Source organism: Esox lucius, chromosome 2 (assembly GCF_011004845.1).
Source record: "Esox lucius isolate fEsoLuc1 chromosome 2, fEsoLuc1.pri, whole genome shotgun sequence".
Classification (NCBI taxonomy): domain Eukaryota; kingdom Metazoa; phylum Chordata; class Actinopteri; order Esociformes; family Esocidae; genus Esox; species Esox lucius.
The window spans coordinates 19,705,986-19,730,834 of NC_047570.1; the positions used below are offsets into that span (position 1 = coordinate 19,705,986).

At 41.1% G+C, this 24,849-nt stretch overlaps 1 protein-coding gene across 4 annotated transcripts in view; it reads right to left on the bottom strand.

Annotated features, from left to right (window-relative positions):
- mafa (v-maf avian musculoaponeurotic fibrosarcoma oncogene homolog a (paralog a)) overlaps positions 1 to 24,849 on the bottom strand; it is a 130,888-nt gene that overhangs the window by 17,707 nt on the left and 88,332 nt on the right. Inside the window, exon 3 of one of the 4 annotated variants that reach the window (XR_829286.4) lies at positions 1,335 to 1,407. The exons of 1 other annotated variant lie outside the window; for it this stretch is intronic. The gene's annotated coding sequence lies outside the window, so the exon portion shown is untranslated. Of the gene's footprint in view, positions 1 to 1,334; positions 1,408 to 10,828; positions 11,009 to 11,174; positions 11,233 to 24,849 lie in introns of those variants that run through there. 2 more of the 4 variants (XM_020040408.2, XM_010899491.3) reach the window with 2 other exon arrangements.

Below are 24,849 nucleotides of genomic sequence, written 5' to 3' on the forward strand. Positions count from 1 at the left end.
TGCCAGGTCATTGTATGCACATCGCTGTGCTTTATTCTCCAATAAATGTTTTAACTAATACGCTGGGTTTTCTGCCTGAACTACACATTTCATTTTAATTGCCTTTTAATTGATATAATACTGATGATTTTCTTCTACACAAAACATGTTAATGTATTCGTTCACACTTTAAAAAAATCGCAAAATTAAATTATTTATCCTGTTTTGGTCATTGTTCGTGTCCCTGATACAGAGGCTTGTGGAGTGTGCTTGTGTAATGTGACATTCGAAGTCAGAAACAAAACACATTGAAAGATAAGACAGTAAAAAAGAAATAGAGGGTGGCCTGTGAATGGCTGCAATGAGAACACTGTGCTCTTTTCCACCCTACAAGGTTAATGGAATAGAGGATTCAACTTGTGGAAAATTCCTGATGACCTTCCGCTTATCTGAGTCTTATTTTCCCTCTCTCCTTTGCTTTGCTTCTGTTCAGTGGCTGGGTTCATGGTGCTTGGTTTAGGTGTTGGGGAGTTTGGTGACCCAGAGACTTAGGAACGCCTAAACCCAGGGAGATAAGAGCTGCCTTAGTCAAATATCATAGCTCATTTAATAAAATAGGCAACTGCACACAACCAAAGATAGAAGGGCATGGTTTTTGACCCATGGCTAAACCTCTCAATTTTTTTTTTAAATAGTGAAATTTACGTTCAAGTAGAATGTTGGTTATTTTTAGAATGATGAAGAGCGAAAGCGGAAGCACCTTCTGGACACATACCACATCATATAAACATGTCCCTAGCCTAACAGCTTTTTCCTCTGTCTGCTCTGTTACAGTTAAGAGGACTGTCCCTCCACGGCACTGATCTGGGGTCAGAGAGCAGTGAAGCAGGCCCTAACTGGCTGAGTGACTCATGTGTTTGAACTATAGGAGGAGGATGGCAGACCTGTGTTTGCCTTGTTAGTCATCTATCACTCTCGTCTTCAGTCACCTCATCTCTCAACACATGACCCAAACAAGAACATCTATTCCCAGCTAGTAGGCTTGCAAATGCATTGTGAACAGGGCTAATGGACACACGTGGTTCAAACAGCCAACTCTGGATTAAGCATGTAATGTTATCATAAAAACGCTATAGTTGTTTGCCTGTGATGTCATGTTCAGTGTTGGACGCATGGAATCAGATAACGGGGATTACAATAAAGAGTTTTCAGAAGTATTTGTGTTTTCTCTGACCATCACATAATAAGTGACTCTTTCACTAAAGGACAAAAAGCCTCTGCCCATACTGGACATGTATTTAGTTTTAATTCAGTGTTGATGGCTAGTGGTAGCTCATATCCTCAGGTTTTCTTACTTGTTTGCAGCTGAATTCCTTCCTCTGATTGCTCTGATAAGGTAACCCACATCTCTGCATCCTCTCTGAACATCTGATTTTAAACAGACAAAATAAAACAAAAACTATTTGAAAAAAACAACATTTCAAAAATAAACAGCCAATAGAATGGTGGACGACAGGCAATCTGTTAAAAGCAATACTCTTTAACTCAGGCAATGATATGACAAATAGCATTAGGCAGTCATAGCAGTAGGCGAGTGTTATTTCTTACACATGTAAAAATATGCTTAATGGGGAATAAACAAAAGGCATTAAACCATATAGGGCACCCATCTAAAATCCTTGCAGGAAATAAAGCATGCAGTGGTAAATCTTAGGGCTGGCAATAGGATAATACGCTTTAGGGTGCATCAGTTATATGGTGCCGGTGGCAAAAATGGCTTAGTTCTGATTCATTAATAATTAGCAATTTTGTTAAGGCCTGACACCTCCCAAAATGTAATATTGCTCTATGGCTAAATAAACATTTAAAACTTTTTAAAATAAAAGTTATTTTCAGATCCCATTCCATGATAGTTATAGCATAATTTGTTAAATAGACTTTGTAAACGAAATACTAATTGTCGGCTTATATCATCATTGCAGTATATGTAGAACCTGTTTGCAATCCACATTCTTCTACGTAATTGCATGGCATCCATTTCAGATGATATCGTGTACATAGCATTCACACTGGTACAGGCAAGTTATATAATCACTGATAAGAGACATGCCAAGTGTTGTCAGTGAGCAAAATCACATTCTCCATTAAGAAAGTATGTCCACATTTAGAAACTATTGACGCGCTTACATGTTTAAAGTAGTGTTCGTCTAAAAGCACTTACAGACACCATCATAGCAACATGTGGATATATACTATTACAGCAACACAGACTTTGGAGGATTTTTATGCACATTCAAACATATTAGAGTAGCTGGACACAGTGCCAGTATAAATACAAAGGGGAACGTCCACTTAATGTTATACTGGTTTCAGTATGTTAATAGTGTATTATTAACACTTTGGAACTGCCTGCAAACTAAGCACTTGTGAGAGAAGCCACAGAAAGGCCACCGATTATTTTGAAGGAGCTAGAGTTCATTGGCTGTTAGAGCAGCAACAGTACACCGGTCAACCATATCAAAACTGTCCTGTACTGGAGGGTGGCAAGAAAGAAGCCATTAGTTAATATGTTGTCTGAAATTTGAAAGCAAAAGAGAGACACAGCTGCAATGTGGAAAAAGATTGTCTGGTCAGATGAGACTAACTAACTAACTAACTTGGTCAAAACTCAAAGTGCTGTGTGTGGCACAAACCTAACACTGACCAGGCCTCAACACGCACCATTCTCGACAGAGAAGTGTAGTGGTGACAGCGTCATGCTGGGGAGGTTTCTAATAAGCAGGGACTGGGCAGCTTGTTCAAATGAAGGAAGGCAAATGCTGCAAGAGAGTCTGCTTCAGTCCACAAAACAATTCATGTTTCATTAAGACAATCATCACAAGCAAAAGGCCAAAGCAACACTGGAGTAGCTGAAAAAACAAAGAGGTGAATGTTCCAGAGTGGCCCAGTCTAAATATTGAGCTCAATCCCACAGAAAATCTGTGACACTATTTGAAAATTTAAAACCCACAAGCTTTGTTCAACCAATCTGAAAAACCTGGAGCAAATCTGCCACTGAGAATCTGCAACCAAGACTTAATGCTGTTATTGCAGAAAAAGGAGTCTCTGCCAAAAATGTACAGTAATATTTGGCAGAGCCTGTCAACTCCGGACACTGACAACTCCGGACAGATTCAGCTGTTTCTAAGGCTGTGTGTGTCTGAGAAAAACATTGTGATGACCAGCATCTTACCCTGGCTCTCCCCTTTTGGTTGATGTGTCACAAACTGTTATATACTTTCAGACGTCTTAGTGAGGTCTGTCTCATCAGGGCACCCCACCTCTGCAAATAAGGAATTCTGGTAATACATTTACCATAAGCAGCTAGCACAAACATAATGGAATCAGGCCACACATAATGACATGGCCAAATTAAAATAGACTCGTATAGATTAAACCATAGCAAAATAAATCTGCTGTATTTTATTGTGTGTTTGGGTTGTGTAGAAAACTGTTTTATATTATACATCTAAAAATTCAAGGACAGCCTTTACAGATTATTTACAGAGCCTGTATTTGAAGTCTTCCCATGTCGTGGAACGTATTTAGAGTAGAACACTCCGGAGGAGTCAGCTTCTGCCGGCTGGGCCCACAGTGAGACCACAGTGAGCAGAGACACACATTACCCAGTCAGATCTTGTATTTATGGACCAGGCCACAGAGACCTCCGTAACAGACCATACAGTGTAATATGCCCATTTGGTGTTTTTTAGTCTGCAGTTGATCGACTGTGTGCATTCTACTGATGAAGACACATATACATGCATACATGTTCAGATCAACTAATGGATAGCTGATCATACTGATCATACGCCCATTATAGATGACATCTCCAAACATTTTACTCCCCAGTGACTCAATTTAGACATTTGTAATAGCAGGAATTGTGTTAAACTAAAAAATTGCTGTCAAAATTAATAACAAAAAAGGCTGCATTTCCTATGTGCACATTTCATCATTATTATTATTTAAAAAAGGTTTGGGTGAATCATATTATTATTATTATTATTATTATCTTATTAATAGCTTTAAGTGCAGTGTGGAATATTTCACCTAACAATATGTCAAAATGAAAACAGTGTATTCAGTCAACATCTGGACCATAATCAGGCTGTGCGGTACAAGATATAAGATCTGAGTTTATGGATGGAAATAATAGAAAATCTCTGATATATATTTACATTCTTACATTTCCATTACTGATGCCTTGTCACTACTGTGAGGCTGTGACTGGGCATCTGAACTGAACCTGGTGGAAATGTAAATGTATTTAAACTGTATATAACATAAGCATTTCTCATGTGCTGTTAGCATGGCCGCTCGCCCTCTTTACATAATGACAATTGTATTGACTTATTGTTTATTGGTCCCCTTAAACATCCAAACCTCACAATCAAGGAAATAAACAGTCAGTCACAATCAAGGAAATAAACAGTCAGTCACAGTCAAGGAAATAAACAGTCAGTCTCAGTCGAGGAATCAAACATTACCCTATTAAACAGAGTCTTGTTTCCCTCTGCATTCAAATCTGGGCTGGTGGTTTCAAGTCCTACTGAGGATTCTCCAAGTATGTTGTGGTCTCTTTAAAAGACTCAAAAAAATAATAATAAGTGGCTCAGACATTCTTAGTGACTGTAATACGAGATGGATATAATATAGTCTCTGATCTCAGAATAATTGTTTTTCTCATGAAACTAAAATGTTTCTGTTCATATTTGATTGTTTAAAAAAAATCCCATGCTCATTTTCTATTATGTAAAAGCAAAACAAAAAAAGGACAAAACAATCGGATCATGAACACAGAGGAAAAATGAAAGACTCACACAGACATGAGATCCTTCTTTTTGATGAGTGATCCAGCATCCTGCTGAAGAAGAGGCAGGGAAAAGGTAAAAGAGAGCAGAATTTGAAGTACAAGACTAGGAGAGCAAAGAAGAGAGTGAGAGTCATGGGAATGTTTTGAATAACTCCTTGGAAGTGAAGTCCAGGGTAAGGGCAGTCGTAATGAATCATTCATAATCTGTTTCAGCATGCTCAGCTGTGCAGCGCTACGTTCACTGACGCCACTGCCGTCAAGGACACAGTTACCGTGGTTCTACCAGGAGTTGGAGGTTGCCGTGGTATCCACGAGGGCCAGAGATGTGACACGAACACAGGTCACTGTGAGTTTGTGTTTTGGATTTCATGTGTTCGTATGTGTTGTTTCTGACACCGATGACATGTTTCCAGACAGGGTGTTCATCACCTTGTCTCTGTGTTTTGTGCGTGTGTGTGTGTGTCTGATGTGTTATGAGTTCAACTCTGACTGAGTCCTGTTAAGAAGTGATGTTGTGAGCATCACCATAGCCATCAGAGGGCTTAAAGAAATACATGAATCACATCTTTACGCATGCTACTGTACACTATACAGTATCCACTCTTCCTGTCTATTGTTTTTAATCAGGAGCAGACACTCATTAAAGTGGCAAAGATCAAAAAGGGATTATGAGGAAACAATGCTTTTGCTGCCTCAGAAACTATATGTATGCTTTTACTTCAAGTTGGGTGAACTCTGTGATTTAAATCTAAAAGGAAGTGCTCCATGTGTCTTCCAACTGCAATAAAGAACAGGCCTTTGAGTAATTATGGTGCATTATCACTAAGTAATGTTTCAGAACTACATTTTAAGCTGTGTAGTGAGCAGTGACAAACGAACAACCATTTTCATTTTCATCAGGAGGAGAGACACATGGCTGAAGCCAACAGTCAGCTCTCTCATTCCGCCACTGACTGGGACCATCTGGACCCAATAAAGTTTTACTCTTTGAATCAACAGCTGTTGAAATGACACAGAACCACAGTTTTTTCAATACCATTCAATCTTTAAATCTTTTTTCACGTTAGTTCTTTCTTCATGTACTTTTAACTGTGGTTGGAGCCTCAAGCTCTTTTTTTTTTTTACTTTTTTTTTTTGGGGGGGGGGGGGGGGGCAATTAGAACATTATCTGATTTCTACACATTACTTTTTGTCACCCTTTTTCCTCTCATCTTTTTTTCCAAATGTTCCTCTCACTCCTCCCGTTCCTATGTGAGCTCGGTGATTGAGGGGTCGACCATCTCAGTCAATCTGTCAGTGGGTGACTGTTTTACAACACACGCACTACATTGATGGGCACCATCACTCACCGTCCAACAGCCAGTGCCACCCCCAACATACACACACGCACACAGTATAGCATGAAAGACGATAGATAGAAAAATGATGGATACAGATAGATAATGAGCATATTATTGAGGGGAGAGAAATATGACATGAAAGAGAGAAGAATTGATGTGATTGTGTGAACAAACTGAAATCATTACAAAAGTCGGATTTCAAGTGAAAAAGGGAACAAAAATGCTGTAGTAGGTGTTACAGTTGGTGTTAGTCTGTTCATGATAATGTTCTTAACTGATTTTCCCTGTTCTTAGTCAATACAAAATCTCTGTGTCTAAAATGGCACCATATTACGTACAGTGTGTAGCACACTCCCTTTGACCAGCAATACCTCCTGGAAAACAGAGGTGACTGTGTTCCACCCAGCTGGCAGATACGGCTCTTAGCACTTAATTATGCCCTCCATTATTATTCAGTTCCTAAATAGCTGTGTCAAGGCCCAGCGATAATATTTTTTAATGACTGTAATTCAAGATTGAGCTTGAAATTCAACAGAAACAAGATGTTATCTGTGTTAAAAGTGTAAAGCACAATGGTTCACTATTTTTGCTATAAATATATTTGTTTTAAATATATTTAAAAAAAAAAAACCTCTGCTAATAAAATAAACAATAAATTTGCTGTAAGAAAATATGTGTTGGGTGTGGTACAGGGACACCCAGGACCATCAATGTCTTTCTCACCTTAACTCAGGGTAGGGTGTGTGAGTGTATGTAGGGGTAGGTACATTATACATGTATGTATGTAGGTATGTATGTATGTATGTGTTTGATACTAAGGAGGATCACAGCAGACAGCTTACTGGAGCATTGTGGAAATGGTTGGCGCGTGGACAATTGGTTATGATAAGCTCCCATCAAGGTTGTGAGTTAAAATCCAAATAAAGACTAAGTATTTTGACTTCTGAAGGGGATGATGACAAATATTGGGTTTGTGGAAAAGAAAATGGTTGCATGCTATTTACTGAAGTATTGGCAGACATGTCAGAAAAGGGTACGTTTGTGAACTCATGTGTCAGAAATGTTTCCCCCATTTCTCTGCTGGTCAATGACATACACCGTCACGGGATCCTCAATCTAAAACTCTCCCTACAACACACAGACATACCCTACCCTGAGCGTGAGTGGCTGAGAGAAAGTCCTCAAGTGTTCCCCAGAACCCTGGCGAGGGGGCACCCAGAGGAGTGAAATGCAAACGAGCCAATCTGTTTGTCTTTTTACTGGGAAAAGGAACAGAAGCTAGCTTCATCCTGCCACCCTGCTATGTCATATCGGTGCCAGTCTCCCACAAACACATGCCTAATGACTCGAGTTATTCCATCCCTCCCTCCTTATTTTTCCTGTTCTCCCTCCTTTCCTTGTAGCACGCTCTTTTTTCTCTCCCTGTCTCTCTCTTAATGGCCCTGTCCATATGCACTCTATCTCTCAAGCACCATGCTCTCTGTTCTCCATTCATCTGCTTGTACAGGCAGGCAGCCTGACACCGCGCCATCAGGTGCTGAAGGGTGTTGCTCTGGGCCCGGATTCCTGCCACTCTCCTATGGTAATGCCTGGTCAGCTCATATCTTTAGTGGGCGTTTGAAGAAGCAAAAGTGCAGCAAAGTAGTTGAACGGCAAAATGAGTGGTCTTCTGGCTAGTTCTGAAATAACGTTTACCCTTATTTTACCTTGTAAGTTGACTGACAACACGTTCTGACTGACAGCAGAAACCTGGAGAACAAGTAGGGCAAACTGCCTTGCACAGGCAGAGAAGAACAGATGTTCACCTTGTTAGCTTCAGGATTCTATCTAGTAAACTTTTTTTACCCTCATTGTCATTTTTCCCACAGCTTACTGTGCTTACCCTTACCGTTGTAGATCAACCAAAATCACCTCCTGGTTATGGAGTCTTTACTGAATGTACAATATATTTTTCTATTACTTTTTAGCTCCAACTGGTCATTTTTAAGGAATGTATTTGTAGGTGCACCCGATGAGGGTGATTTTCTACAGACTCCTTCGTTTTGTTTGTGGATAGCATGGCTTGTGGGCAACTTACAGCCACACTAGAAGGAGAGAGAGACTCAGTGCTGTTATCTTGGCAAAGGGAGGGTGCACAATGAATTAAATGCAGCCACGTCAATAACTGTGACATGTTTTTTATTTGATGATTAAGAATTTATTTCTTGATTAAGAATGTGTTTCTTTGAATAATTTCAACTTTGTTAAAGGTTAGATCACTTACTGCTTAATAAGATCAAGCAGATGAGAAACAATGACATGGCAGTCTGTTGCTTTGTAATTCCCAGTGATTGGGTTTCAAGTGGGTTAAATTGTCTGCTGATGTGTCAGTAAGACCTCGGTGAGCGTGGTCACTCAGGCCACTGAGCAGACAGGGGCTGTGGAAGGCCTCTCTCCAAAGCCTGACTTCTAAATCTATTCTGACAGCTGTTGACAGGTCAGGCAGGCCATCTGAATGATTCAGACTCTGCTCTCTTCACCTGGTCTCCTCCTCTATTCTCTCCTTCGTTTCTTCAGCTCTCTAGCGCACTTTTTTTTTCCTCTGCTTTCCTTTGTCCCCATTGATCATTACCTTTCTGTTCCCTCCCTTACCATCACTCTCCCTTCTTCATCTACCTCCCTTTCTCCTTCCCTCTATCACGTCACAGAGATGTTTGGAGCGTACACTGTCAGATAATCTCCCAGCAGACATTACGCTGTCTGACAGAAGACTGGTATATCACTGGATGACACTTCCAGTCTCTCTCTCTCTTTCCCGCTCCCTCCCTCTCTCCCTCCTCCATGCTGTCTCCGCAGTCAACATCAAATATCACCGGGCCTTTTTGATCACTTAAAAGGCCTGTATTAGGAGTGGAGCCGCCGCTTAAACAAAAGCAAACAGACAAAGTGTTTCATCTGTCATGTTTGTCAGTGGGCCATATGTGCAGTCTAACAGCTGTGCTATCAGAGAGGAAGTAAAAAGTGAAGTATCCACTCCATATCACATATTGTGGACGTCCAAAAAACAACAGAGCTCAAATAGCACTTGGTGGCATCAACAAAGGCACACAAATGCACTGCTAATGCCCAGCTAATGTTTGAAGCTTGCAACCAAGTAGGACCTTCGCTAATGTTTGGGAGTAGCCTACCGAGTGGGACACGTTTAGATATATTCCTGAGTGAGAGAGAGTCTGTGTTTTACCGGGATCTGTGCGTGTGTGTGTGTTACAGAGGCCCATTTTGCAATATACAGTAACTATTTTTTACTTTCCTACAGCCAAAGTAATCAGATCCTCATCTAAAATGTTCCGCAATTTTCTCTAAACATGGACGGCAGTTTGATCTATAGCAAGTGTATATTCACTGAGACTAGGCGCACGTCCATGCCTTGTAATTCCAGTTGAATGCACTGAGGACTTTGGCACGGGCAGAGTTAGTCCAGTACTCACCTCCCAGCCATGCGAGTGGCCGCTCAGCATATTGTTTCCATGGCACCTGTCCCCTCAGATTAATAACTCCCAGGTCTGCTCTGGCAAAGCATGCAGGGAAACCCAGAAATTACAATACTAATTCACCACCATGGGATTTATACAGCAGACACTCCAAGATTTACGAGTGAGGGACGGGAAGGGGGAGCGGGGAGAGATTAATAACAGCCAGTAGAAGTGATTAGCTCAATGGGAGAAACGATGCATTTGTAGTCCTGCGATTATTATTGTGTTCCTCATCACATAATGAGTCTGAACAATGCAGTTAATTGCATTATTGGCGCGCCACCAGGACTCTGGCCGTGTACAGTATATAAGCCTGATAGCACTTTTTAACCAATGAATCACTCCAACGCACAAAACAATATACAAATATATGTCATTAAAAGTGTTGGAACAACAGTATCAGATTTATGCTTGGTTATTTTATTACGTATTGATCATCGCAATCACCTATTGCAGGCGTATCTGATTATGGAGGGAGCAGTGGGTTTTATCCATTTTGATTGCTCCGCAGTGGGACATCGTGGTGTTGGTTGAATGGACAGCTGCGTTCTTTGTTGGAATTTGTGTGTGTGTGTGTGTGTGTGTGTGCCTATTTCAGATCATTGGCTATGGAAATTAAAACAGTTACTTCAGTATTTTCCATTGTCTTCATTACAAAGTGAACCTATCCCAGTGATATTGGGCGGTCCGTCTCATAGTGCTGACTGTGAGTACATACTGGACACTGCGAGGACAACAGCTTTAAGGCATCCGTTTTACATTAATGACCCTTCTTACTCTACAGCTGTTATTTTCTGAAAGCGTCTTAGCTAGATACTGTAGGCAATCGTTATAAAACATTTAGTGAGAGCAAAGTAAATAGTCTTGCGCAAGTCTCCCCTACAAGAGCACATACTACTCAGGGGAGTTAAAACAATGTATTCCCAGTCTCATGTCAGTGTTTAACACATGTCCAGGGGTGGATGAGTGTAAACTGTGGGTAGGTGTCCAGCGTCAGAATACATGTGTTCATGTTTTGTATGAATGAGTGTATGTTTGTGGAATGTCAGAAACTGTGGAGGCGGACAGATGCGGGTAACCATTTTATCATCTGTTTTTATTAGCAGTCTTATAGCTTGGGGCTGGAACCTTCCGAGTCCAGTTGGTTACAGTCGTAAGGCAACGGTACTGCACGGCTGACATAAAAAAAAAAAAAAGTAGTATAATTTGAAAACACAATTTGGAACATCTCTGTAAAGGTAGTCTTGTTAACATCTCCATGTCGGTAGCCCGGTGTAACATCAGGGTCATGTGGTAGTCTGGCGTGCTCCCCGATGCCGCGGCTGAAATACCAGAGTTCAGCACCGTGACAGTATTGAGATTACAAGTGAGTTTCCCTCCCCTGTCTGGCCCCCTCCCACCCCTTCCTCACTACCTCTCTCTTGCTCTCTCTCCCTATCTCTCTGACTGCTCAATAGCAGGTGGAAGGGAGGGAGAGAGCTGTTACAGCCGTCCCTGAGTGGTTGTGTCAGCACCGCTGCCGGAGTTGAGCTCTCCAACCTGCTCACTGTTGAAGGGGAAAAAGTGGGGGATAAAGCAAAAGAAATTAGGAGGAAGAAAAATGCTAAGCTGTAGTCCCCAAATGTTGCCCGCTGGGAGCTATCGTGTGCTAAATCTTGCCGGGTGGTTCTCCCGTGTGTTCTGTTTTGGGCCCCCGGACTCCCGTTTACAGACAGAGCCATATTGGACCTTTCTGCATGGAGGGGTCTGAGAAGCTGCGTTCAGCAAAAAAAAAAACAGGAAGAAAAAGCGACAACACAAAAAACTGAAAAAAGAAACACATCCACAAACACATAAGAAATGGCTAATTTTGTTGCCTTAGCAAATGCTCAGATAAGGCACATTTTGTGTCCCATCTGCAGGAAAATACCAGCAAAATCCTACTGCAGGACCTTGATGGCAGGGGTCAATGAGTAGAGGCTAACGGGCCCGAACCCATGACTGCTATACTATAAAACTCACCTAACTCCTTTAAATGCTCAACCATAGGGGTCATATTCAAAACAGTTTGATGATACTGCGCTGTACGTTTGAGTTGAGCTATTTTCCTTTATCCTGCGCCTGCATACTTTGATATGGCCTTCCGTCTTCAACACAAATGAAGATGATCTGTCGTTACGATCTCACGTCTTCAACACAAATGTGACACTTAAGACTCGAGGCTTTCACAGCGATAGCTATGCAAATTAAGCTGGTTTGTGAGCAGAGGCAGCAACGTATGCACTGCCTAGAGCGCACAATAATCACAGGAGGCTTGTGTGCAAACAAGAGACGCTAAGCATCTCAAACCTCCAGGAGCGACTCTTTCTCTCACGCACACATATGCAAACAAGACGTAATAATTCTCTGAAACCACAGTTTTATCCCTATTTCACTAACACACACAAGAACAGAAGTTGTATACAAAGTCAAACTCAAGTGGTTGCTCATTGGCTACTTCACGCCGGTTTGTTTCTTCCTTACGTCTTGATTTCTTTTTAAATTGAATATATGGTTTGACTTGCATTTCCATGTATGTACATTTTACAATGATTACAATTATGGAAGCATAATGTTAAGAGAGAGACACTAATTGCATATCCTTTTTCTGTTACACGGCATAAAATCCCCTCAAGCTTCCAAGTATAGTTGAGGTCTTTGAAATGACCTGACATGGAAAGGCCTCTCAGCATAATCCATTAAACCTTTTTTTAGGACAGAGATATGTTAGCATATAGGTAATCTAAATTTAGCTTGTCTCCGATCATGGGCCGTTTCATTTTACGCGCACAAAAATGATAAATTCCAAAGGTGACCTGATGGGTTTCCTTTCAGCAGATTGATCGGCCCATGTGAGGGTGTCACAAAACGAACAGTACGGACACAATACACCCTCTGCACACCCTCAGGGGCAACAAGATTTCTGACAATTTAACAGGTCACACACAACAGCACCTTCAGAGTGTTTGGAGTGAAGACAGAATGGTTGACTGTTCTGAACAGAAAAATAATCCTATATCATTCATGTGCATTTCATTAATATACATTTAAGTCATTAAGCAGATGCTCTTATCTGGAACGTCTTACAGTAGTGAGTGCATACATTATCAAACCTTTTCATAGAGAGCCTCCATGGAATTCACACCCATAACTCTGGCATTATAAGCACCATGATCTCTAAACTGAGCTACATCAGATGCATTGTCTGTTCTCATCTGAATTCAAATTTTAAAAAACTAGGAATTATATAATGTTGCTACTATTCACAATATTATAACAAATGTGAGTGTGAGCAGAGGAAGAATTCCACCGTGCGTTTGGCTGCGACAGTTCCAGAGCAGAGTGTTTGGTAAGCATTACCACTGTGCTTCCTTTGTGTGTTTTGGGAACAAATAAGGGTTGAGGTTCTCACTCTCAAGTAGCAGTAAACAACCCCTGCAATTTATCACAAGTACAAGAACCAAATGTCAAGGGCAAAGGAGTTCCTTCTCTCCAGGTCACACAGATGCACACACACACACACATATACACAAACACAGTGTATACCACTGTGATCGCCACACATGCACTAAATACAAGTTGAGGCAATGACGAATAACTGGGATCTGGAACAAGGGCTGAGGTGGGACTAATTGAAATGAACTTTACTTGGGAGGGAAATACCTAATTAAGGTGATCCTTCTTGGTGTATTTGTGTGCAACATCATGGGGCCTAACTTTGAGTTCATCTTTATTTCAGGTAAACCTGGTTACAGTAAGCAAAGAAAAGAAAAAAATAAATATAAAACAGTAGATAGAATAAGGTCATTGCTTTATGTTTCTTTCAAGTCTGCTGAGTGCGTTGAGTGAAGCTATATTTGTTTTCTACCTAGTTTACTCTCTGTGTTCTGTGTTTGTGTGGGTGTACATGTGTTCATGTACCTCTGTGTTCTATTTAGCCATGTCTATCATGTGTATCAGTCAAATAATGTGCATACTAATGTGTGTGTGTGTGTGTGTACATCATTTAGCAACTCTGTCTGTCTGTGAGCATGGGGTTAGTTAGTTGAGGACACTCCACAGTCCCTGAAGCACTTGGAGTTCCACCAACAGTAACTGGGTAATTCCTCAGTGGCTGTTTAGAGTGCCTGATCAAAAAACAGGCCCACTTTAGTCAGTTTGTTTAACGTCCCCTGAGAAGGCTCTCATATCCTTTCCCTCTCGCTCCCTCTCTTTCTCTGTTTCTTCCTGGCTGTACTTCTCTCTCTGTTTCTCACTTTCACAAGCCCTTTTCACTCTGGATCAACATCTTTATTAGACGTTTATCCACGTGGGGAAAATGTCTATAAGACCTGATCAGCTGTTGATTGTGGCCTGTCAAATGTTATACCATTCAATGGCCGCGTGAAGTTGCTGGATGTTTGCGGAAACCGGAAACACACTGCACGCGCTGATCCAGCGCATTCCCAACCTGCTCACTGGGTGACACTTCTGGTGAGTTGGCCATGGACGGACTGGGACATTCTCAGATCCCAGGAAATGTGTACAGATCCCTGCCACATCGGGGCCGGCATTATTGTGCTGAAACACGAGGTGATGGTGGCAGATGAATGGCATGGCACCTATCCAGCATGCCCCTGGCCATTGGAAGGGGAGCGTTTGCACACTCACATCGTTTATGACGCCAGACTGCAGTCAGGTGAAGACCCTGGCGAGGACGACAAGCACGCAGTTGGGCTTCCCTGATACATTTTCTAACAGTTCTTGTGAAAACATTTCAGCTAAGCAAATCCACAGTGTCCAGTGTGGCTGGTCTCAGCCGATCCCGCCGGTGAAGAAGCCGGATGTGGAGGTCCTAGGCAGATTTGATTAAATGTCTGTGGTTCTGAGGCCAGAGAGACATACTGAAAAATGCTTTAAAACGAAAGTAGGAGGCAGCGAATGCAGTTTTGGTGGACATTTCTGCAGTCAGCATATCAATTGCACACTGCCTAAAAACTTTAGACATCTGTTGCATTGTGATAGCTGACAAAATTTTAGAGCAATTTAGAGTAGCCTTTTCTTGTCCCCAGCACAAGGTGCACAGTTAGAATCATGCAGTTTAATCAGCTTCTTAACATGCCACACCTGTGCCCACAATTTCAATTTTATTTTGTATTTTTTACAAATGGAACATGTCTGAGATCTTTTATTACAGCTCATGAAACATGTGAAATAAGCACACCATAGGCCACTGCAGGACACTACAAAAACATCTACAACTAGATAAAAGGTTTTAGAAATTACAATCGTTTTCTTTTTCATATAATTGCTTTCTGGAGAGTAACTCTTGATTCAGTAGACGGTTAGAAAATGTGTTCCTCCGGCTTTTCGTGTAATCTTCTGCCCTAGGGCAGTCCATCGGTCTAAGCTGCAATCGGCATACTGCTGTAGCATAGGGTTGAATCCGACCTGCTGCTCATTCCGGAAAAAAAAAGCTACTTGCCTTGTGTTATCAACCAATGTCTGGCTCTCCCAGAGGTCAAGGAGCCCCAGCCAACTGAAGTATGTAAAAGACAATGATGTGAGGGAACATTTGCACCAGAGATAAAATGCAAGGCTGCATGATAGACTGTAACCAGAGGTTTCAGTGTGAATGCTGAGGCACGCAGATATTGCACATCACCGTAGTCTACTGGCGACATAACAGTGGCTTTATTTCAACGCTCAGATGACAGACATGATTTGTTTCTGTAGAAGAAACCAATTTTGGCCTATTAAAATGAACAACCTAAAAAAAGCTATTTATTAATGATGTAAACTTTTAGTAGCTGAAAGGAATTGAAAAATGACTCCGTTTTTATGACTACTGAAATAAAAAAGTGCAATTATACACGCAATAAAGGTATATGCAATGAAATACATTAGTGTCTCATATGTGCATTCACAAGAGTCAGACGGACAAAGTAAAAAGGAAAGGAATGCTGTTTCTGCCACCAACACGCATTGAGCTATGCATAAGAAAATATGATGGAACGCCGCCGCTGCTGCAAGACAGTCAGCTTTTGATTATCGAATGTTATTGATGCACACAGCTTCACACAGCCAGCCTCCACTGAACACTAAACCTGGAGAACCAATCGTTTCAGGGGGATGCAGCAAAACATTAGACATTTTTGCTAATCACGCTTGCGGCAGTCAAGTGTTCTGTCAAGAGTCATTCAGTCTAGTATGGTTGTGGCTGCATATAGTCCTAATTTAAAAGGTACACATGAAAAGGATTGTTTGTAATCCTAAAGGCACATAGTTTTAAGTTGGTTTTTATAAGTCTCAGTCACAAATAACAGCTCCAGTAAGCCCCCTACTGTGAACATGTTAGACAGTGCATGTTGCTAGAAAAGTGGTCCGGCATGCTATGAAAAGGACTGAAGCAAAATGGGTTAAAAACTTCATAGCTGTGACTGAATGACTTCAGAACTGGTAGAGGGACCATTCAAACACAGTAAAACACATATTACAGGCACTTGAGTTTACAGTACTAATTTACATTAGTAAATCAAATGTTGTCCACATCATGGCATTATGAATTCAAGTATCGGCACAATAAGCATACAGTTTTAGACTGTGTATTCCTCACACCTCCACCCCTAGAAACAATTAGAATACACCCATCAGAATGTGTGTTTATGTTAGACACCAGAGCGAGAGTAGGCCTCAGGATTCAGTGTGAGCATGTGTGTGTGTGCGTGTGTGTGTGTGTTTTGTAAACAAGATCAGTTCTCTGACAATATATATTATGTGTGTTTGGTTTATTAGTAAGCCATTTTCTTTAAATGTAGTACTTAATTGTACTGACTGCATAATGTGCCAGTCTGTAAGGGATGGTTGAGAAACGTAAACATAAAGAATATCTGATGATCTGCAATCATTTACATATTCCCTGTAAACAGAGCAAGACCAAGACATGCCGGATGAAAACATATTAATTCCATTTCTTTTACCTTCAGTTTTTCTTTTTCTTTTATTGTGATCTGCACTAAGTAACCATTGTTTTAAAATGAAGATACCAAGTATCACTAACCATTTTGATATCGAGTTTTGGCACCTATGTACTGACCCAAATAAATAATACAATTAATACAATTATATTACAGACAACTCCAGAAAAATATTTTCTGTAATGTACTTTAATGAAGAAATTGTAATCTTCTCAAAAACATGTATCACAATTTTTGATGCGGTTGGAGATGAACAGATCCCTGAAGTGTTCCTAACTCAGAAGTTCAAAAACATATTCTTCAATGGGAAGATTGTTCTTGAAAATAATATTTATTTACTGACTATTTACAGAACATTATTGATTACAGGGAAATACAGTTCGTATTTTCTGTTATTGCGCATCAAATACATTTCTTTGCTAAACAGCAAGACATAAAATACATGTTCAACAAAATAGCTGATGCCTCAAATAATTAGTGTCTATCTCTGACTGTACATGTTATAGCTTAACATGACAATGACCATTGTGTTCCCCTGGACACTTTTTCTCTTTCACTTGAAAACTATCTTTCTACTTGTTTGTACCACAGTTTGTTTGTTTGATGTTTGCTGGAACTTTTGATGTGACTGCTGCACTGGACTGCTGCACTGGACTGCTGCACTGCACTGCTGCACTGGGCCTCTCTCCTCCCTGTCAGACCAAAGAGCACGGAGACGATGCACTTGACTGTGTGTTGTACTGTCTGGGGTGCTGCCATCTAATTACAGTTATGAAGCAGTTTCTTACAAGTTTGGTAATTGCTCTGCCCCAATTTCTTCAGACTGAAAAAAAAACATTCTCTATTTGGTAAATGTGCCTCACCTCCCATGCTTTTTTTTTTTAACAAAACACATCATGGCTCTGCTTGATTGACCATTACAGATGGGTGTAATCGCATGACAGTCAAAATATAATATGTCACATTCATATGTGGGTGGGGACGGCTGTTTAGCCTAGCGGTCAGAGCATCAGACCAGTTACGGAAAAGTTGCTATATTTAAAATCCTCGAGCTGGCAAGATGAACAATTCGTCATTCTGTCCCTGAGCAAGAAAGTTAACCATAATTGAACTGTAAGATTACGTAGATAAGAGTGTCGGCGAAATGACCAAATGACACAGACAACCCCCACCCAAACAAAAATAGATATTGTATATATATATATGCTGTATTTATACAAACTGTATAACAACGCTGTTATAACAAGTGAGCATGTAAAGAGGATATTAAAGAAACATAACGGGGGAATGTATGCTTTGTTCATTGTTTTCTTTAATGTCTCATCATATCATTACATACAGAATCCATATTGATTTAGTAGGATCTTTGTGGGCCTAGCAGACACTCCTGTTATCTACCCTGCAAACACAAAAATGTTGTCCGCTCACAAAATGTGTACATTGAAACACTGCACTGTGAACAAAAGGTTTCATGAATGGAGACACAAAAAGATGAGGTAATGTGAAATAATTTTGAATAATATAAAGTATATCATTTTTTAGACATTTTGATTTAATTATTATAATGGACTCATGTTTTACCCGCAGCCTATGAAAATCCCGGACAAAGTATTGAACTTCTAACTTTCAGACCACGATATTACCATAATGATAATAATGGCAACACAATAAGCAAAAGCTCTGAATGACACGTGTGTACATTTTGGCCTGTTAGTCTGTTCTATTAGCAAAAACCATAAAACCCACTGCGCCCACGAGTTGTCCCTCTCTCAAACACTCTCTCATATACACCCGTATACAAATGTATGGATATTTTACAGTTAAGTACAAACCATCCTAAAAATGCCCGACTGTGACCTAACAGTATCATGATGTAAATGATACACATATGCTATAGAAAAAACTATTTTACATGAAAGGACTGAACAGTTAACCACTGAAGATCACTGTGGCGATAAACTACATTACTGCCGTGTAAACTACATTACACGGAAAGTAGCATAATGGACCCCAGTACATGTATTAAATCATATTACCTGCCTCTCAATCTACAATATACTTGCATAAGCCAATGTCAAGACAAACATACCTGGCCACTGAAATGGTTACCTTGAAATGTAACCTAAGAAATCCGCTGCAATGACATAAAAACCAAGACCGCACCTACACCAGACAGAATGTCTGTGTGTTCTCCATCGAAGGGTCTGCTCTGGTCTGCTCAGGTCTGCTCGCCCCTGTAAGGTGAAGTTTCCTCACAAGAGCTGACAAGTGTGAAATTACAATAGGAAGTAGTGCTTCAGACCCTGCCATTTACCCTATCTCATTAACATACCTTACTCTGCCCTTCTGTCTGGTTGATAAGCCAGCCAGTGCCTCAAACCAAGGGCCTCACCAAGGCAACACACATACTGTATTATGCATGACAGTGTTTTCTTAAGAAAACCTCTCACTCATTTACACACACCAAACATAGACACACACTCTGGATTCAAAGGCGTTCGTTTGCACAGTGGTGCAGTATTGACTGTATAGCCAGCCACATATTCATTGGATTGAGATGGAGAGTTGAGAGCTATACGGCTTAAAGAACATCTATACTTCTTTAGCACCAGGCTCTGGTCTGAGACAGATCCATATGTGTGTGGTGTATCTGAGGAGCAACGGGCCTCTCAGTTTTACAGCCAAAGGTATGCGGTTAGATAGTCATTAGGCCATGACCTTCGTCACTGAAGCCACTGCAATTCTCTCTTCTCTTCTCTTTCCATCTCTTCTCTTTTCCTTTATCAATCATTCCCTTCTTTTACCTGACCGTCATCATCTATCCCCATCACTCCCCCCTTTCTATTTACCATCCTCTCGTTCTCCAGCCTGTCCCTTTCTTCTGGTTTCGGTGAGGTGTAGGCTGAAAGGTACCCAGCCTATGCACTGCCTTATTAGGTCAGGGAACCGAAGGAGAGGAGACACTGAATGGTAGCTGACCGTACGCACGGACGCTGGGCCTGAGCCAGGTGGCTGCCTGCTGGGTCCGTATCTCTGCTACAACGTAACTGATACAGACTCACGCTGCTGGGCTGAACTGAGTTTCTGCCATCTGGGCACAGCCTGAGCTCACACAGCTGTAGGGCTCACAACACAGACAGAAAGAGCTCCTAAAATATCACACGCACAATAGCAGCAGCATGCTTGTTTGGACATTGGTTTAGGTGATATGGTTAGAAAATATCTGCATGCTTATCTGGTACCCAGTAGTTATCTCTAAAAAAACTGGTAAAAAAAAACTATAGCCAGCTAAGTCTTTGGTTAAAAAGCAAGCTTTATTTACTTACTGTTATATAATGAACATATTTTCTCCCTCAGTGTATTCCTAAGTAGCAGGTGTTTTCTGCCATGCCACCAACCAAACAGCTTGTGTGGTCAAATGTGGACCACACAAAACTCCCCCTACACAACAGTATCACCTCGCTGACGTGCACTGAAAACCCACCCAGGATCACTGGCAAGCTGCACCTTACCATTAATACACACACAGGCACACACATGCACACTGGTTTTATCCCTCCTCATGACATTCAGTGACATTTCAGAAGTCGTTAAAGGTGTGAGCACAGGGACCAAGCTAACATGGCCAACAGCGCTTCTCAGGCAAAAAGAGAAAGGCATCATTGTCAGGACATAAAACATGACTGGATGAGCTGATTAACAGGTCACAGCGGCACATATCACTCAACCGCCCCCAGTGAAGATTTCTTCAGTGTGTTGACAAATCATCTGAAGAGATCTAGGATCAGATTGGCATAGCACAATCTCAAGTTTAAACTTTTTCAGGCATGGTTACATTTCTGATTTCCAGCAAGAAATGTGCCAAGAGTAGAAGCTGATGATCTAATGAACTGCAGCCACAATGACTATAGTTGCCAGATGCCAATAGCCACGCCTGGAAACCACGGTAAAGTATTGTGGTGGCAGCATATTGCTTTGGGGATGTTTTTTAATGGCAGGCATTGGGAGACTATGTAGGGTAGAGGGAAAGATGAATTGAGAAAAGAACAGACAGATCCTTGATGAAAACATGCACCAGAGCACTCAGGACCTCAGATTTGGGCAAGGGCACAACTCCACCCGGATCACGACCCCAAACCCAGAGCCAATACAACACATTAGTGGCTGTGAGACAAGTGTGTGAATGTCCTTGAGTGGCCTAGTCAGCCTAACAGAGCTTGAGGGGAGCTGCAGAGAAAAAAGAAACTTCTCAAATACAGGTATGCCAAGCTTGTAGGATCATACCTAAGAAAACTCAAGGCTGCCAAAAATGCTTTAACAAAGTACTGAGTAAAGGCATCTGAATACTTATGTAAATGTGATAATCTGCTTATTGTCATTATGTGGTATTGTGTGTAGATTGATGAAAGATGAAAAATTATTGATGAAAAATTACTAAATACATTTTCTAATACGTCTGGAAAATAACAGAATGTGTAAAGAGTGAAGGGGTCTGAATAATTTTCGAATGTACTGTGTCTTGAAGATACTAAGATCCAGAAACAAAAGGAGTTCAGCATATGTAACTTTGAGTCTGTGACACACACACATAAACACACAGGGCCCTCATCAGATAAGAGACTCCACTTTTATGAGTCTCTTCCTCCCCACTAACAAACAGGGTATTAACGGGCGGTCAGCCTCTGGCTCCTGCCCGGCATGCTGACAGCTAATGTCCTGCTATTTGTCCATCTCTGGCATTCATCTCCATAAAGACCCAGCTGTAAAAAAAAGCCTTTGACCCACTTCATTAGCGGCCAACCCTCTCCCAGTCTTTCCTGGGGGAAAATCTCGTTTTTTGGCCCGTCCAGGTTTCCTATGGTACGATTAGCAGGCGGTGACAGAGGACAGGTTAGAGGTGGGGGCTGAGGAGGGAACCTTGGAGAGGGGGTGGAAAGGGGGCCGTGCAGGGGGGAGAAAAGAGAATCTTGGAGCGCCTTGGTTCAAAGCTCCTTCCCTGTGGAGAGGCTGTCATGTCTAATAATCACACAAACACAGACAGAGGCAAGGCCCTGATTACAGGGTTGGAGCTAGAACCACTTAGGGCTCCCTCCAGATCCTGGTGAAACATATTTCTACACACTCAATGAACAACTGTGATCTGGTAAGTGTAAAAAAAAATGCCTCACTTGGAAATGGTAAGCTTTTTAAATACTTAAAATATACATACTTAGTCATGCAGTTTTACATCTAGCAAAAGACTTCAGCGCTTGAATTAAGTCTGGAATGGAGTTGCAGACATGAAAGTTAAAACAGGCTTTTTTGAACCTACTGCTTAGGCCCAGGCCTCCCCAAATAGCTAATATGTTTAACAGTAATACAATGTCTGGTTGTATTTAATCATGTACGCTCTGTCTATACACAGCTACTTCTCCGAACACAGTTCAGAAAGTGAAGTTTTCCACTCTGATAAAGACAATGAACCGAAATATAGTAGACTCTGCACCTGATATGCAAATATCTCATGCTGTCCACTGGACTGTAGGGAGAAAAAATCAGCCCGAATCTGTAACATTTCACGTTATTAGTTCTAAATTAATATTTGGAGCAAATACTACCAGTAATATTATTGTATACAAATTTTTATATAATTTATTAAACATCATTGAAGTAGTTTTTCCCTGTTGCATTATTCAGTCATCTGTCTCCATTGTCGCTGATGAGCACAACAACCGGAACCCAAGATTTGCCTAAAACACTTGATGATTTCTTGCAACATTTAACCAATTTAGCCAATACGTAATATATCAGATATCAATGATGCCAAGTTTCATGCGGTGTTCAACCCTACCTGCTGATTAAATGGGCAGAAGTCCTTTCTATACAATATTACAATATGAAAAACTCTCCTCCCCTGACAGCAAGCCTCTGGACAAGTCATTCCTCTCTGTGTACCCTGGGACTTGGTGCCTGATAGCATTACTAGCACCTGCTAGCCCCGGCTAGCCTGTACCACAGAAGCCCTCCATTATGTCTACCATGTAAATCTGTCACCTTGAGTCCCTGCTTAGCGTGAAAGTCAGTCGGGTCACCGTTGCACCTCCGCCTATCAATCTGAGAAAGCGCGCCAACGACAGCAAGTGCTCCACACAGGGAGGTCCTGACATTCCCTCAATGCATGCAGAGGTAATGGAGTCCCAGGACACCTGTGGGGGACATAAGTCACAGCGAAGACAAATGGTGACAGTGACAAAAGCCTGAAAGAGTTGCAAGTGGGCCTGGCGAATGCCAAGAATTTCCACATATGCCCATTATTTTCATAGTTATTTTGTCTTGCTCGTTTCCACAGGCATTGGCAATGTAAAGAAATGACTCCCATGCCAATAAATCCTATACATTAAATTTTAATTGAGAGAGAAAAGGAGAGAAAAGCAGGTAGTGGCTTTATTATGGATGTTAAAAAGCTTGACAACGGAGGTTTGGTTGAAGAGGAAGTGGATTGGTTCATATCCTGTGGGGCCTCTACACTATCTGGTTCTTCATCACTGTCACCTCTTTCACTCTCTCTCCCCCTGACTCTCTCTCTCTCTCTCTCTACACACTCAGTTTCTCTTTCCATCTGTACCGATCACTTTGTATTTCTCTGACCTGAAGTAATCCGAGCCAAAGGCTACATGGGCGCTTAATAAAAAAAGTGCAAATGTCTTAATAACCTAAAAAACCACCTAAACCTAAAAAAACACGCACACACGCAGGCAGGCAGCATACATCCTTGTGGACAGAGTAACTTTTACAGCGACACAGAAATATCGAAGCTATGTAGCACAGAATATTACAATGAGATGGAAATTACTACAGTTCACAACTATTAGTTTTGAGAGATTTCACAGAAGCTCACTCTCCTTGTTCATATAAATGCTTTGATGTTTTACCTCCATACATGAACAATTATTACCAAAACCTTGGAAATTCACCTGCTACTACAGTACTGAATGGTGGCTACCTTTACCTTCTAATGTCTTCATGAACTCTAAAGGCACAGTAATGTCTTTTATAATTATGTAAATGACCCAAACATGTTCGTTGAACAAACAATATATGTTAAGACTAACAACAATAAACAGTATAAATCAATGCCTTAATAGCCTTTATAATAAATACATGTAGTCACTACTGTAAAGAACATTAAAGCAAAACAAAATATGGCCCTATGGAGAGCTGCTACCTTCGTTTTACAGCCACTTTGATGAATAATTCACAATAGCAGTTCAATTATTTACATGAAGGTTATAGTGAACCGTTCTGCAAACAGCGACTCGGTATGTTAGTGCAGCATTGTATCCTGATTATGGGGCCATGTTTCTAACCTCAAATGATAGCATAAGTCATGCTCTCTGTTGCTGCTATATGGGTTTTATTAGAGTGCTAATCATCTGGGCGTGTAGCTCCATCTAAAGGGTATTTCACATTGTAGAACTCGAAGAAGGCCTAAACCTAGCCTTTTCTAAACATGAACAAAACATGCACATTCACTGCCAAAGCCCTAAAGCCCCTCAGCTCTAAACTTTGCCTCAAGATCTTAACCTGACCCCACCATTGTAAATGAGCCTCTGCATGTAATTGCAGGTTGCATATTTGAAAGCAATTTAGCCAAATTAACTTCTAGCCTAGCTGTTGTTAATCTGCAACTGTTACTATTGTCCGGTCTTTCTTTTAAATGTCCAGAAAGAAGACCGTAAAAGTCTCTTTTAATCTAAAATGGTGAATAACTGGTGTCCATGGCACAGTGACATGGAGATAACTTTTAATGTGTGGCAATTGATTATCCAAAAGCAATTTATTTTGGAAAGGGTCATGGAACCCCCAGTATGAACTAGAGTGGGCAGAAGAGAGGTTGATCCTGGGAAAAGTTTACCCACATGCTTTCCACTTGTTGAAATAGGCATTAGGGCAAGGCTGAGTTTAAGGATAAATGTTCCATTACTGAGGATAATGTTAGGGTCACATTTATGGATAAGGGATAGGGAACATTTCTATATAAGGGGAATGTTGCAGGTCTCCACCAGGATAGAATAACAATTGTGTCTATGTCCTCCACATCTGTGTGTATGTGTTGTGTGGTACCTACAAAAATTGTCAAACCTGAAAAAATATTTTTGGCAGGTCCCAAAAAGGGAACATGTGATTTCTGGCTAAGAGGCTGGGTTTTG